General features: G+C 43.8%; 1 long non-coding RNA gene across 1 annotated transcript; it reads left to right on the top strand.

The window, feature by feature from the left end:
* Positions 1–6775: 6775 nt before the first annotated feature.
* Positions 6776–11511, top strand: LOC140586906 (uncharacterized). The gene is made up of 3 exons (XR_011988702.1): positions 6776–7091; positions 8649–8769; positions 10312–11511. It is a non-coding gene; the product is annotated as an uncharacterized lncRNA (long non-coding RNA).
* Positions 11512–14487: the final 2976 nt, after the last annotated feature.

The following is a 14487-nucleotide window of genomic DNA, read 5'->3' as shown; positions in this document are numbered from 1 at the left end:
CCATTCTGGGCGTAGCTGTGTGCCCTGTGATGGACTGGCATTCCATTCTGGGTGTAGCTGTGTGTCCTGTGATGGACTGGCATTCCATTAAGGGGGTAGCTGTGTGCCCTTTGATGGACTGGCATTCCATTAAGGGTGTAGCTGTGTGCCCTGTGATGGACTAGCATTCCGTTTAAGATGTAGCTGTGTGCCCTGTGATGGACTGGCATTCCATTCTGGGCGTAGCTGTGTGCCCTTTGATGGACTGGCATTCCGTTTAGGATGTAGCTGTGTGCCCTGTGATGGACTGGCATTCCATTCTGGGCATAGCTGTGTGTCCTGTGATGGACTGGCATTCCATTCTGGGCGTAGCTGTGTGCCCTGTGATGGACTGGCATTCCATTCTGGGTGTAGCTGTGTGTCCTGTGATGGACTGGCATTCCATTCTGGGCATAGCTGCCTGCCCTGTGATGGACTGGCATTCCATTCTGGGCGTAGCTGTGTGCCCTGTGATGGACTGGCATTCCATTCTGGGCATAGCTGCCTGCCCTGTGATGGACTGGCATTCCATTCTGGGCGTAGCTGTGTGCCCTGTGATGGACTGGCATTCCATTCTGGGTGTAGCTGTGTGTCCTGTGATGGACTGGCATTCCATTAAGGGTGTAGCTGTGTGCCCTGTGATGGACTGGCATTCCATTCTGGGTGTAGCTGTGTGTCCTGTGATTGACTGGCATTCCATTCTGGGCGTAGCTGTGTGCCCTGTGATGGACTGGCATTCCATTCTGGGCATAGCTGCCTGCCCTGTGATGGACTGGCATTCCATTCTGGCGTAGCTGTGTGCCCAGTGATGGACTGGCATTCCGTTTTAGGGTGTAGCTTTGTGCCCTGTGATGGACTGGCATTCCATTCTGGGCGTAGCTGTGTGTCCTGTGATGGACTGGCATTCCGTTTAGGATGTAGCTGTGTGCCCTGTGATGGACTGGCATTCCATTTAGGATGTAGCTGTGTGCCCTGTGATGGACTGGCATTCCATTCTGGGCGTAGCTGTGTGTCCTGTGATGGACTGGCATTCCATTTAGGATGTAGCTGTGTGCCCTGTGATGGACTGGCATTCCATTCTGGGCGTAGCTGTGTGTCCTGTGATGGACTGGCATTCCGTTTAGGATGTAGCTGTGTGCCCTGTGATGGACTGGCATTCCATTTAGGATGTAGCTGTGTGCCCTGTGATGGACTGGCATTCCATTCTGGGCATAGCTGTGTGTCCTGTGATGGACTGGCATTCCATTCTGGGCGTAGCTGTGTGCCCTGTGATGGACTGGCATTCCATTCTGGGTGTAGCTGTGTGTCCTGTGATGGACTGGCATTCCATTCTGGGCATAGCTGCCTGCCCTGTGATGGACTGGCATTCCATTCTGGGCGTAGCTGTGTGCCCTGTGATGGACTGGCATTCCATTCTGGGCATAGCTGCCTGCCCTGTGATGGACTGGCATTCCATTCTGGGCGTAGCTGTGTGCCCTGTGATGGACTGGCATTCCATTCTGGGTGTAGCTGTGTGTCCTGTGATGGACTGGCATTCCATTAAGGGGGTAGCTGTGTGCCCTTTGATGGACTGGCATTCCATTAAGGGTGTAGCTGTGTGCCCTGTGATGGACTAGCATTCCGTTTAAGATGTAGCTGTGTGCCCTGTGATGGACTGGCATTCCATTCTGGGCGTAGCTGTGTGCCCTTTGATGGACTGGCATTCCGTTTAGGATGTAGCTGTGTGCCCTGTGATGGACTGGCATTCCATTCTGGGCATAGCTGTGTGTCCTGTGATGGACTGGCATTCCATTCTGGGCGTAGCTGTGTGCCCTGTGATGGACTGGCATTCCATTCTGGGTGTAGCTGTGTGTCCTGTGATGGACTGGCATTCCATTCTGGGCATAGCTGCCTGCCCTGTGATGGACTGGCATTCCATTCTGGGCGTAGCTGTGTGCCCTGTGATGGACTGGCATTCCATTCTGGGCATAGCTGCCTGCCCTGTGATGGACTGGCATTCCATTCTGGGCGTAGCTGTGTGCCCTGTGATGGACTGGCATTCCATTCTGGGTGTAGCTGTGTGTCCTGTGATGGACTGGCATTCCATTAAGGGTGTAGCTGTGTGCCCTGTGATGGACTGGCATTCCATTCTGGGCATAGCTGTGTGCCCTGTGATGGACTGGCATTCCATTTAGGATGTAGCTGTGTGCCCTGTGATGGACTAGCATTCCATTCTGGGTGTAGCTGTGTGCCCTTTGATGGACTGGCATTCCATTAAGGGTGTAGCTGTGTGCCCTGTGATGGACTGGCATTCCATTCTGGGGGTAGGTGTGTGCCCTTTGATGGACTGGCATTCCATTAAGGGTGTAGCTGTGTGCCCTGTGATGGACTAGCATTCCGTTTAAGATGTAGCTGTGTGCCCTGTGATGGACTGGCATTCCATTCTGGGCGTAGCTGTGTGCCCTTTGATGGACTGGCATTCCGTTTAGGATGTAGCTGTGTGCCCTGTGATGGACTGGCATTCCATTCTGGGCGTAGCTGTGTGCCCTTTGATGGACTGGCATTCCGTTTAGGATGTAGCTGTGTGCCCTGTGCTGCCAGACCCCCTAAAATCCTCTTTAGGATAAAGCATTGGAAGATGGATGAAAGGAACAATTTTGGGGTGAATATTTATTCCAACCCTGCACTAGATAAGTGGCTGGAAGATGGATGGATGAGTGGGAATATTTAGCTTTAATACTTGCATATAATTAAACCAATGGTGTATCAATATACTGTACGCCAATATTTCATAAATACTAAATGTTCTTGATTTTCAACCCAGTTTTAGTTATTTCCAGGTATATATGTAATTAAGGGCTCTGTACCATTTCCAGGTCTCTCCAAGCCCTCTATGGGCTGAAGGGGCCACTCAGCATTCATACACAGGCGTTTTTCTGAAGTATAATCTCCCAGATCTTTACAAGTCTAGATTGCGGGTCGGACATTGAACAGACTGTGACCTTCTCAGGCACCCATTGTACCAGGGTAGTACCTGGCTACTCAGTTCTGAGCCTGTGTGTAATGTTCCTTACTATCAGCCAGTAAGCTTTCCTTCACTTCACTCTGCAATGGCTTTCAAAGTCCCAGGTTTGACTGCCTTAGTACCTTTGTGATCTTTTCTGCTGTTTTATCTGACTCTCACCTCTCAGGAATCCCTTTCATTTCTAACACCTTCAGGGAAGAGGTAAGGCGCAGCTCGGAATCTTTCCTTCTTCACCCAGTGGACAGTTGGCGTTCTCATCAAACGCAGACCCGTCTCAGCCCACAGCCTCAGGTCACTGACAGCGTCACACAAAACCGTTTCTCCTCTGTATTACAAGTGCAGCATACTACAGTCATACCACAGGTTTCTCAACAGTACTGTCTGCTGTTCTTTACAGAATGACAGATATTACAGATTCCTTCTCTTTCATTAGAAAGAAAGCAAATTATGTTCCCTGCAAGGTTTCCACATAGCAAGTAAAAGCTCATAAGCTAAAAAAGGCAGGCTTATGTAAAACATCTAAATGCATGCAAATATATGCATCGTATTGTACTGTAGTATGACAATAATGTGAACCAATTCTTCCGAAATATAAGCATTGTATTGAGCGTGATAATTCATTCACATTGTCTTTGTTTTAAGGCTGTCCATCCAACTTCAATGTATGAGTGACCGTCTTTGAATCTTTTAAATGCTTTTTTCTTCTGAAGAAGGTTAAGACTACATTATTTTATGAGCCTGATTTAGTACCTTCTTACATTCTTACATTCTGTTAACTTTCCTGTACTGATTAATCAGCACACAGATGAGTTTTTTTCAAACTGTATTAAAAGTGAATGTTATTGTGCATTCCAAAGGATTCATTTCTAACATGCGCTGACTTCTTTGTAATTGACAAAACTTGCTGTGAAATGTATAAACAAACAGCAGCCTGCCAGTCTCAGCAGTAATGGGACTTTAATTACATTCTGTGAGATTATCATTCCTGACAGGTGTTTCAAACTGCAGTGTCTGTGTCCACAGTGCATGTACTCTTACACCCTTTATGTCCTTCAAGCCAAGCCTCGCAAACACAAATATGACACAATATCCGCGTGAACAGTGCCAGTGTTTGCCCTGTGTCAGAATTTCATCAAGTTTTTCGCAAAGTGAAGGCGGGAAAAAGAGAGAAAAAATACATTTTGTATTTCTTTCATTTGGTTGCAGCAGAAAGTAATGAACCAGGCAATCTTTTGGCATGAAAAGGTTGTTGTGCTGCTCGATAACTCAGTACAACTAATGAGATGATTATGGCCAGCTGTTTAAATACTTTGATTACCAGTGAAGCATATTTGGATCAGTACTATCCAATATAATCTGACCCTGGCTTTTTCCATCTGAGTGAAGTTATCTGCACAGAGACACAACAGGCCAAGATCAAAATAAAAAACCACGAAGACCACGGAAAGTTGATGTCCATCAGTCTGGAATTGGCTTAAAATCATTTGTAAGTCTGTAAGTTTCAACCAAATCGTATTCAAGGGCAAATGGTTCAAGGGTAGAAGATAATGAATTTCCCAGGGAGTGACTTTCCTGATGAATTCTTTCAAAGAACAATGAGCTACACCATCTAGAAACATTCTGGGAATCTTAGAACCACATCCAGGAATCTGCAGACCTATCCTGACTTAGCAGAGGTCAGTGGATCATGACCCCACATCTATAAAGAAACATGTACGACCCTGTAAGTTCCGAGAGAATGAACAACAAGCAGGAAACGTATAACACTGTCACAAGCTAAGAGCCATGATCAAATGAACGCTTTGATGCGTCAAGACCAGGATCTGACTCTACACCAGAAAAATCTGCAGCATGGTGTCAGTTCATCCACCCTTGAGCACAAGGTTCAAGCCTTAAACCTCTATAAACACACATTTCACACAGATGAACTAGTTCTGCGTGGAAAATGGGGCAAAAATACCTCCAGAGTGCTATGTAAGACATCAATAACCGCTGGAAGTGTTTGGTTACTGCCATAGCTGCTAACAGAGGTATAAGCAGTCAGCGAGTGAAAGGGGGTCATGCTTTTTTTAAACAGGGGTTGCTGAGTGCTCCCTAACTGTCATCCATTCAGCTTCCATAATTCCCATTACCCAGTACAGGCTTGCGGTGGATCTCAGGAAGCGAAAGGGCACAAGGAAGAGGACACCTTGGACAGGATAGCAGCACAACTTCCTACACGGAATTATGTAAGGATGGAAACTGTTATTTTAATGTTTTGTCTAATTTTGGTTTCTGTTTCAATTAATATGGAAATGATTATTGTATGATTAGCATATTACATTCCATGTATATTGTCGTCTTTTCTAAAACAAAAGGAATATATGTTTTTAGGACATTAACTGTTTCCCTTTGTCAAGAAAATGTAAGGCTTGATTAACGGGGCCTTTTTTAAGTGAATCAACAAGGAGCCCTGGGTGCTTTCCCCTCTATTCCCCATATGTAGTGTGTTACCTCTGGAAACGGTGGCTTTTTGCAGTCCTGATTGTAATGTAGGGCGGCTTAGTGCATCACACCTCTAGGTCTGAGAGTTCAAATCCTGCTTCTGCTCTATGCATGTGGAGTTTGCATTTTCCCTGTGTTGCGCAGGTTTTCTCACACAGTCCAAAGACACACCATACGGCTAATTGGTGTCTCCAGGGTTCCCGCAGAGTGTGAGTGTATGTGCCCTAGGAGGGGTTCCTCGTGGTGCTTGGAACAGGTGCCAGGCCCCCGGCGACTCTGTACTGGATAAGCGGCTGGAAGATGGCTGGATAGATTATTCTAATCACCAGCACAGGTGCTGTTTCCATTTATGAGCTTTTAGTGCCTCCAGTGAAATGCAGGTCTGGGCACATCACGCGTGCTGTTGGGTTCTGGGCATTGGGGCTGTGCACAGACTTTTTGAGGAGCAGGTGTCTTTATTCGGGGGAGGGGGGCTCCTCCTCAGCAGTTTTCAATTTTGCATTATCATGGGGCACCTCAGAAGGGGGACACTCTCAAAAGGGGCAGGTGCCGGGGCACCCCCCTCCCCCCCACACGTGCTTGCTGGTCATCATCCTTTTCAGTTTGCACAAATGTTCGTAGGATTGGGATCCTGCAGTGTCCAAAAACACGAAAACTGTAGACAATCGCTGACAACATCCCCTGTGGTCCGAGATGACAAGCAGTTGATACCAATTCATTTTTTTCTGGATTAGAAGGTGGAGGAGGAATGTATGAATGTTCTCTCACATTTGGTAGTACTGTGATGGTTTCTATTTAGAAACATGAATTCTTTAACGTTAAGAGTAGATGGCTGATGGAGAACTCACACTAGTAGAATGAGTAGATATATCTTGCTGATACTTGGTTCCTGTATTGGTTTTGTAGGTCATACTGGCTATTGAGTAAAAGTGCTTAGGGAAAGATTATTCTGGCCCAGTTAAAGGGACTGACATGTACTGCAAACATACCTCAAACAACTAATAATACAGAGACTTATCAGAGTGATTCACAATGTTCCCCAATTATAATACCTGCATATTTTTCTATCGGTTTCTAACCTAGACATTCACTGGAAGTGGGGGTCATAAATTCAAATTCAGTTGGAATGTCTTTAGCTAAGCTTTCCTGTGTTGCCTCTCCTGACTGCATCCTGCAATGTGATTGTGCCTTTGTAGTTATGATAACTGTAATATAGAGACACCACAACACAGTGACTATAATTAACATTAACACAATTAAAAGCAAAATTCCTGAATCACTTTGCACCTTGAAAAATAAACACGTTTCTGTATGGGTCATTGTAGGCAAAGGTAAGACAAAAAAAAGCTACATTAGGGTGGATCACACCTCAAGGGATGGAGGTCAAACCATGTTCCCCCGTTTCCTCCGAAAGCCCAAAGACACGCAGTTAGGCTAATTGCTATCTCTAAATTACAGTATAATTATGTATGTATATATCTGCCCTGCAATGCACTGCTGTCCTGACTGTACCCCAGTGTTGTGAACCCTATGCTGCCTGAGATGAGCTCAAGTATCCCTCCCCCATCCTGACCAGGATAAAAAGGTACAAGATAAATGGATGGATCCATCGCGTTGCTAAATCTTTACACAAAATTTCCACAATACTTTTTAGCAAAATACAAATATTAATTTGGAGAGCCGAGTATCTGCACAGATTGTGTGGGATTTACACGGGTCAGTGAATCCTCCCTTTGGGGTATTTTGCTGATGTGCCTTCGGCTGCTGGGCCCTTTGAATGTTACCAATTTTCAGCAGCTTTTTCCCGACTTGAAGAAACTGACTTTGATGTACTGCTTAGTGTTAACATTTCCCTTTATTGAATTGTATGGGCTCCATGTAAGAAAGCAGTATGTTCCAAATCTTGGGTCCTTTGTTCTCTTGCAATAAATTATCTGTGGTGTTAATCCATATAATTGAATTACACTTAAGAGTCATCGGTAGGGTTATTTGAAAGTTTAAGATGTGGTATGCTGTATAATAATATCTAAATGTATTCCGTCTCACCAAATCTGGGCTTTAGTATCTCAGGAAGCTGGTATATATTCAGAAGAATGTGAAGTAATTCTAGAAAGGCAGGATCAACTTTTTATAATGAAATATGCTTTTGTCATTCAAGGTCTGGGGAAGCGCAGTAATGTTTGTGATCATTTGTGATCATATTTCATGCTTGGTGATGATGGAGCTGAAGATAGTATATTGCAGCAGAGAGAAAACCTAGCGTGTGTCAATGTAGGTATGTGAGGAGACATGTGACAGGAGGGAAGCGATGCTGATGTGGTGCTTTGGCTAGGTAATATCGACTGGACAAGTATAGCCCAGCTTATGTAAGACTGTACACGACTCTGTCATCCAGGACATAACAAACTTGTTAAATATGGCATTTTGTTTAAGTGTGATTTTTCAAAAGCATTTGAGTTGTGCCTCTGGCTCTGTGTGCGGGATTCGCATCTTCTTGCATGTGGATAGGTGACTTATAGTCTCAGTATGTGTTCGTGTGCCATGTGATGGACTGGCAGCCCAGCCAGGGTGCCTCCTGTCCCCGTTCTTAGGATAAGATCAGGCCTACTGTGACACTGTACTGGATAAGCGGATATGGAAGATAGACTGATGTGCTGCCAATGTACACAGAAATGTCTCTGAATGTAGATCTGCAACACTGATCCCATTTTAATGCACGTGCCCCCTAGACCCCCTGAAATATACGTTGATATACTCAGAAATATGTGGAATGCAGTCATGCTGAATATAAGAATTACTTAGCACTTTGCAACGAAAGAGTTCAAAGCAAAACTAGATAAAATATGCATCCTCCCCTGGTCATGTATGCAAATTATTGTTCAGTCATTATTTTAGTGTGAAGTTTGCCATGAACACTGGATATAATCAGGTCTGCTGCTGTTCATATTGCTTAGTAATTAGCAACAAAAAGACTACCTGTAATACTAATTGATGTAATTATATTCCATTACAGTAACACTGGTGATATTTAAGGTAATATTAATAATGATAATCTTGATGTAGCACCTTAACAGTGTTGTTATTAATATTATTATTAGTATTATTATTTTGGAAGTTCATAGGCCCACATGTGTCTTGGCAGGGCAACAGGGACGCCTCCCTTATGGAAGCAGACAAGCACATCTTCTCTCTCATACTCAGCCAAGCGCTCTGCTTACACCTTCACAGGCAGAGGTCAATGTGACAGTGATAAGTTACAACAGGTAAGACTGCCAGTGTCTCCAGACTTCAATGACTTTGAAAATAGGAATTTGAAATGAAGCAGTGCTGACAGTTAATCTGTGATCACAGTCAGCTCCGAACCTGCGCCAGCCTAGTACTCTCCCTTCCTCTGTGACCCTGTAGTGGGACAGTGGTTTGAAGATCGATGGATGGATGGTGGACATTCTGTTCCCTAATCAGTTTTCCTAACAAGATCCTTAAGATCCTAAAATATGCACCTAATAGGGAATCATCCATCATAATTAAGTAAATGAATGAAGCACAAATTCTGACATGAATGAAACCTTATGCCTTGTATAAACTGAAAATTACTATGATTTTTGGAGAATGTAACTTTGTATTCTGAAATATAACTGATGTAGCAAGACTTCATGGATATTATGAAATCTGCATGTATTACATTTAAATGCGTTTGATGCTTCTGAAGCCCAATTTGATCGCCAAGTTTTGCACAACACTGCAGTGCAGTATTCCGAGGCAGAATCAGGACCCTGGACAGGGGAGAATCTGTCGGTCTCAGAGCACAGGTTTTTCTGCCATATAGAGTATTAGCTATTGGTTATAAAGTAGGAATTTATCACTGTGCATATAATATACATGAAAAGGCAACGTTAGATATAGAAAATAACATGATTCTGAAACCATTTGTACAGAAATGAGTAATATAAATTTTGCCATGGGAAACAATAAGGCACATTAGCCCTCGTAATCTCTATTAATATGGTTTTTCAGTTCCTACAAGTCATACACACATACAGACAAAACACATGACGATTATCATGCATTTATTGAATTTTTTTTTTCCTCGAGCACTTTTTCTGTGACATTCCCGGCATGCTTTTCTCGAAGAGAAAACGATCGCGAAAGATTAACATGCATCCGTATCTGTGCGTTTGTGTCGGAAGGGTTTGCCCTACCATATAATGTAAAAGTTAAATTGCAGTACAAGCAACAGACAGGAGCAGGCAGTCGGGAAGACAGGGAATGAGCAGAGCCAGGCGGACAGATGCAGGTTGACAAATGCAGCCCCGGGGGGTGACCGCGCTCAAACAAAAATCGTGCCCCGGTGCCAAGTTATGGTGCCATGAAGCAGGCTGCTGGATTCTGCACCAATTGCGTGTCTATAGGTGCTGGATCCCTCATTCTCCCGCCTCAAGGGGAAACGAATCATTATTCCTGTCACAGCAGCCTTGCAGTAGGAGCTACTGTGAGGCACAGTAAGTTAGGGCAGGTAATCAGCCTCAGCAGTAGAGTCGAGCCCATCTCCTTCATCTGTCATGCACTCTTACTCTTTTGTCTTTCGGCAGGAACGATTTTGCCACCTACCCAGGCTGTTGGGTCCCCCATCGCCTTCCTCGCTGTCGGTCAGGTTGTTTAGCATCTTGGCTTCTCTAGGAGGTTGTGCAGAGAGAGAGCGCTCCTGGACTGCTGGCTCGCGCGTTTATCCCAAACGTGGAAAAAAAAAAAAAGCGCAGCGACAGAACCATGAGGACGTGGGAATGAATATACTCTCTCCTCCTCAGGCAGAGCAGTGACAGCGAGGACAGGGGATGGCAGCTTTCCCTCCTTCTCTCCCTGGCGTTCTCTCCTGCTGCTGCAGCGCAGCTCCCCCTGTACCGAGGACACGGAGGGATAAGGAGGGTAAAGGAGGCGTGTGGATGACGGACCGCCTTTGAGCAGCAGCGCACACACATGCTCATTCCGCACTCCACAGTCACCGCCAGCCCCTGAGTGGGGCTCAGCCTAATGACTGACTTCATCATGTATTCAGCAGGCATAATCTGCCTCTTTCTCTCCAGCGGAGGGGCGGCAGAGAGAAATCGTGAGAAGAGATGGATGATGCTTTCGTTCAGGTGCTGAAATAATGTTTGACTTTTCTTATCCTTCTTTAATAGCACCTGTCCTTTTCCCCCACTGAATGATTCCATTCTCTTTTCTAACACAGAAGAGATACTTTTAGCCAGAGTTCCATTTCTCCTGTTTCTCTTCTACTCACACATTTAGTCAATTAAAACAATAAAGAATGAAGACAGAGTGAGCTGCAGTAAAGCTTTTTTGCATAATAAAGATGCTCAGTTTATTGAGAGCTGTGAAAGGTTACAGCACAGCAGATGTAGATCATCTCTACAGCTTTTTCGAACGTTCAGAGGAATCATTGCTTGGCTGTGGATGAGGATCGTATTCGATGCAGTAAATTGTACCAGCAAAACAGCTATGGGCATTAGTTTGTATCCACGGGTGTGTCTGTGAGCATGTCACGGGGCTCACATCAGTGTCTGAATGTCACACGCAATTAACGGTGTGTCACTTTGTGAGTGGGTCTTCTGGGCTGTCATGCTCACAACCTCAACATTCCATGATCCAGACAAAGACATATTGAATGTCTGTGAATAAAACAGATTAGACATGGCACCAAAGCATTTGTTGTGATACAAGGAGCCAAATAATAATGGACCTCATTGCTGTGTAAGTTCCCTAAACACAACAGAAGTCTTTCACTTCTGCTAAATGAAAAAAATCTACCTATTGACTAAGAGAGACATAAAACAGAGGTTCCTAAAGACAAGACAAAAAGAACTGGACAGAGAATTGCACCAATGGCTTCTGATGTATTTATGGATGTAAGACGTTATCCTTGCAAAATTGGAAGGAGTGCGTTTCTATCCTGCTGGAACATGTAATTTTGTTCAGTTAATCGGAATAAAATCAGTTGTAACACTGCAGCTCCCTGATAGCTTTTTTATTGTTCAGCACTGTCATTTAGTTGTTGTCTCGATGTCAGTCTGGCATGTGAAGCAAAATAAATAAGCTGTAGTTCCAGAATCTTACCTCAGATTCCCCTTCTGCTTTTTCCACGCTTCCCTGCCCAGATGTAGGTGAGAGCCAGTCCCTGGTGCCGGGTGCAGTGAGCACCACAGTCGGTGACTTACAGCAGTCCTGCAGGTCTCATCATAAATATCCCCTGCTCTAGATTCCTGTGTTTTAACACTGAGGGTGATCCCTCTAACGGGCTGCCTTACACCACTTGAACAGTATTAGATTTAGACTGTAAGTCTATAAGTCTTATCACAGACTACTGGCCTCAATTACAAATAAATATGGCTCGTTAAATTTAAGATCATCGAGGTAACATTTACACTTATACACAGCTGTTGTGGGATGTGTTATGTTATGAACAGCCAAGGTGATTCAAATGAAACATCACAGTTCATTAAAATTAAATGAACAGTCTTCGAAATATAATTAGGATGATCATTTTTATCATCACTTTTCCGTATTATATCCAGTTTGGAGGTGGCATTTTATGAACATGATGCAATACACTGCAAATATTGTGTTGTATTGATATAAAAATGATGTTGAAATGCTTGGTACACAAATTACCATTCCAGATATGAACATAATGTTTTGAAAGCCCTCTTAAACTCCCCAAACCCTGAAAGATGCCCTTGATCCAATTTTTGTGATACTAAACATATTAGACAAAGGAAAAGTATAAATTGGAAAGATGTTTGGTGAAGCATGACAAATATTACAATATTAATGAACAAGTGTGCTCACATTACCATCGCACGGGATGATTTTCTGTGGAAAGGCAGGTTATAACTATTTTTCAGACAGTGTAATTATTTCCTCCCGCAATTCCCTCATCATGTTAATGTAATCGCTTCAGTAAATCAGCTTTCTGGACAAGACTTCCTCCTCTTTCAATGGGGACGGACCTGATAAGCAGATAACTACTGAGAGATGTCAGATATTGCAGTATAGCAGTACAAGTCCCACCACAACCTAGAGCAATTCTATTAAGTGCCTTAAAAGAGCATTTGCACTGAAAACTGATTTGTTTGAATCAAACCATTACTGGCTCTGAATCTGGGCAATTGAAACATTCTCTGTTCAAAAGACTGAGTAAAACAGCATAGGCCTGATTTTGCAGCATTCACAATACAACTCATTCTCCCTGTTTCTTGCAATATTCCTTATGTAATAATAGATAATCAGGAACAATTGCTAATGATAATCGTCCTGGTTGTCATACCAGAATTTCCTACTTCTGTCTCTGCACTGTGCTCTGACAATGAAATTAATCAGCATACATACTTTTTAAGTTTTCCCCATTGGCTATACGTTTTTCTCTTCTGTATAATTTTACACTTACATAGCTTGAATCTATTAGTAGTCCTTTAATTACTTCCAATTCTAATATGTTGACTATTGTTAGTTTTTAAAGACCTTTTTCTTTTTTAATTTTCATGACATTATGCAGATCTTTGCAATGCTTTATACATCTTTCATTGCCCCCCTATCCGGCCATCCAGCGTCTCTGTAACAGACTTCATTGCCGATACCCTGAAGGCGAATGTAATTGATATGTTAGTCTCCCTGAAATAATGAGCTGTCTCCTTTGGTATGTTTTATCATTGGCTTTTGTGTAATCATGGAAAAGGGTAAATTACATATACATTACATATACATATACCATCCATCCGTCCGTCCATCTGTCCATCCATCCATCCATCCATTCATGTCACTATTTATCCTCTATAGGGTTATGATGGGCCTGCATATATAGACTACATGTTTACATATAAAAACACAACTTTTAGATATACACTTACCTAAAGGATTATTAGGAACACCATACTAATACGGTGTTTGACCCCCTTTCGCCTTCAGAACTGCCTTAATTCTACGTGGCATTGATTCAACAAGGTGCTGAAAGCATTCTTTAGAAATGTTGGCCCATATTGATAGGATAGCATCTTGCAGTTGATGGAGATTTGTGGGATGCACATCCAGGGCACGAAGCTCCCGTTCCACCACATCCCAAAGATGCTCTATTGGGTTGAGATCTGGTGACTGTGGGGGTCATTTTAGTACAGTGAACTCATTGTCATGTTCAAGAAACCAATTTGAAATGATTCGAGCTTTGTGACATGGTGCATTATCCTGCTGGAAGTAGCCATCAGAGGATGGGTACATGGTGGTCATAAAGGGATGGACATGGTCAGAAACAATGCTCAGGTAGGCCGTGGCATTTAAACGATGCCCAATTGGCACTAAGGGGCCTAAAGTGTGCCAAGAAAACATCCCCCACACCATTACACCACCACCACCAGCCTGCACAGTGGTAACAAGGCATGATGGATCCATGTTCTCATTCTGTTTACGCCAAATTCTGACTCTACCATTTGAATGTCTCAACAGAAATCGAGACTCATCAGACCAGGCAACATTTTTCCAGTCTTCAACTGTCCAATTTTGGTGAGCTCGTGCAAATTGTAGCCTCTTTTTCCTATTTGTAGTGGAGATGAGTGGTACCCGGTGGGGTCTTCTGCTGTTGTAGCCCATCCGCCTCAAGGTTGTGCGTGTTGTGGCTTCACAAATGCTTTGCTGCATACCTCGGTTGTAACGAGTGGTTATTTCAGTCAAAGTTGCTCTTCTATCAGCTTGAATCAGTCGGCCCATTCTCCTCTGACCTCTAGCATCAACAAGGCATTTTCGCCCACAGGACTGCCGCATACTGGATGTTTTTCCCTTTGCACACCATTCTTTGTAAACCCTAGAAATGGTTGTGCGTGAAAATCCCAGTAACTGAGCAGATTGTGAAATACTCAGACCGGCCCGTCTGGCACCAACAACCGTGCCACGCTCAAAATTGCTTAAATCACCTTTCTTTCCCATTCTGACATTCAGTT

The sequence above is a fragment of the Paramormyrops kingsleyae genome, unplaced genomic scaffold, assembly GCF_048594095.1.
Source record: "Paramormyrops kingsleyae isolate MSU_618 unplaced genomic scaffold, PKINGS_0.4 ups85, whole genome shotgun sequence".
Classification (NCBI taxonomy): Eukaryota; Metazoa; Chordata; class Actinopteri; order Osteoglossiformes; family Mormyridae; genus Paramormyrops; species Paramormyrops kingsleyae.
This window is presented reverse-complemented; position numbering and strand designations above follow the sequence as displayed.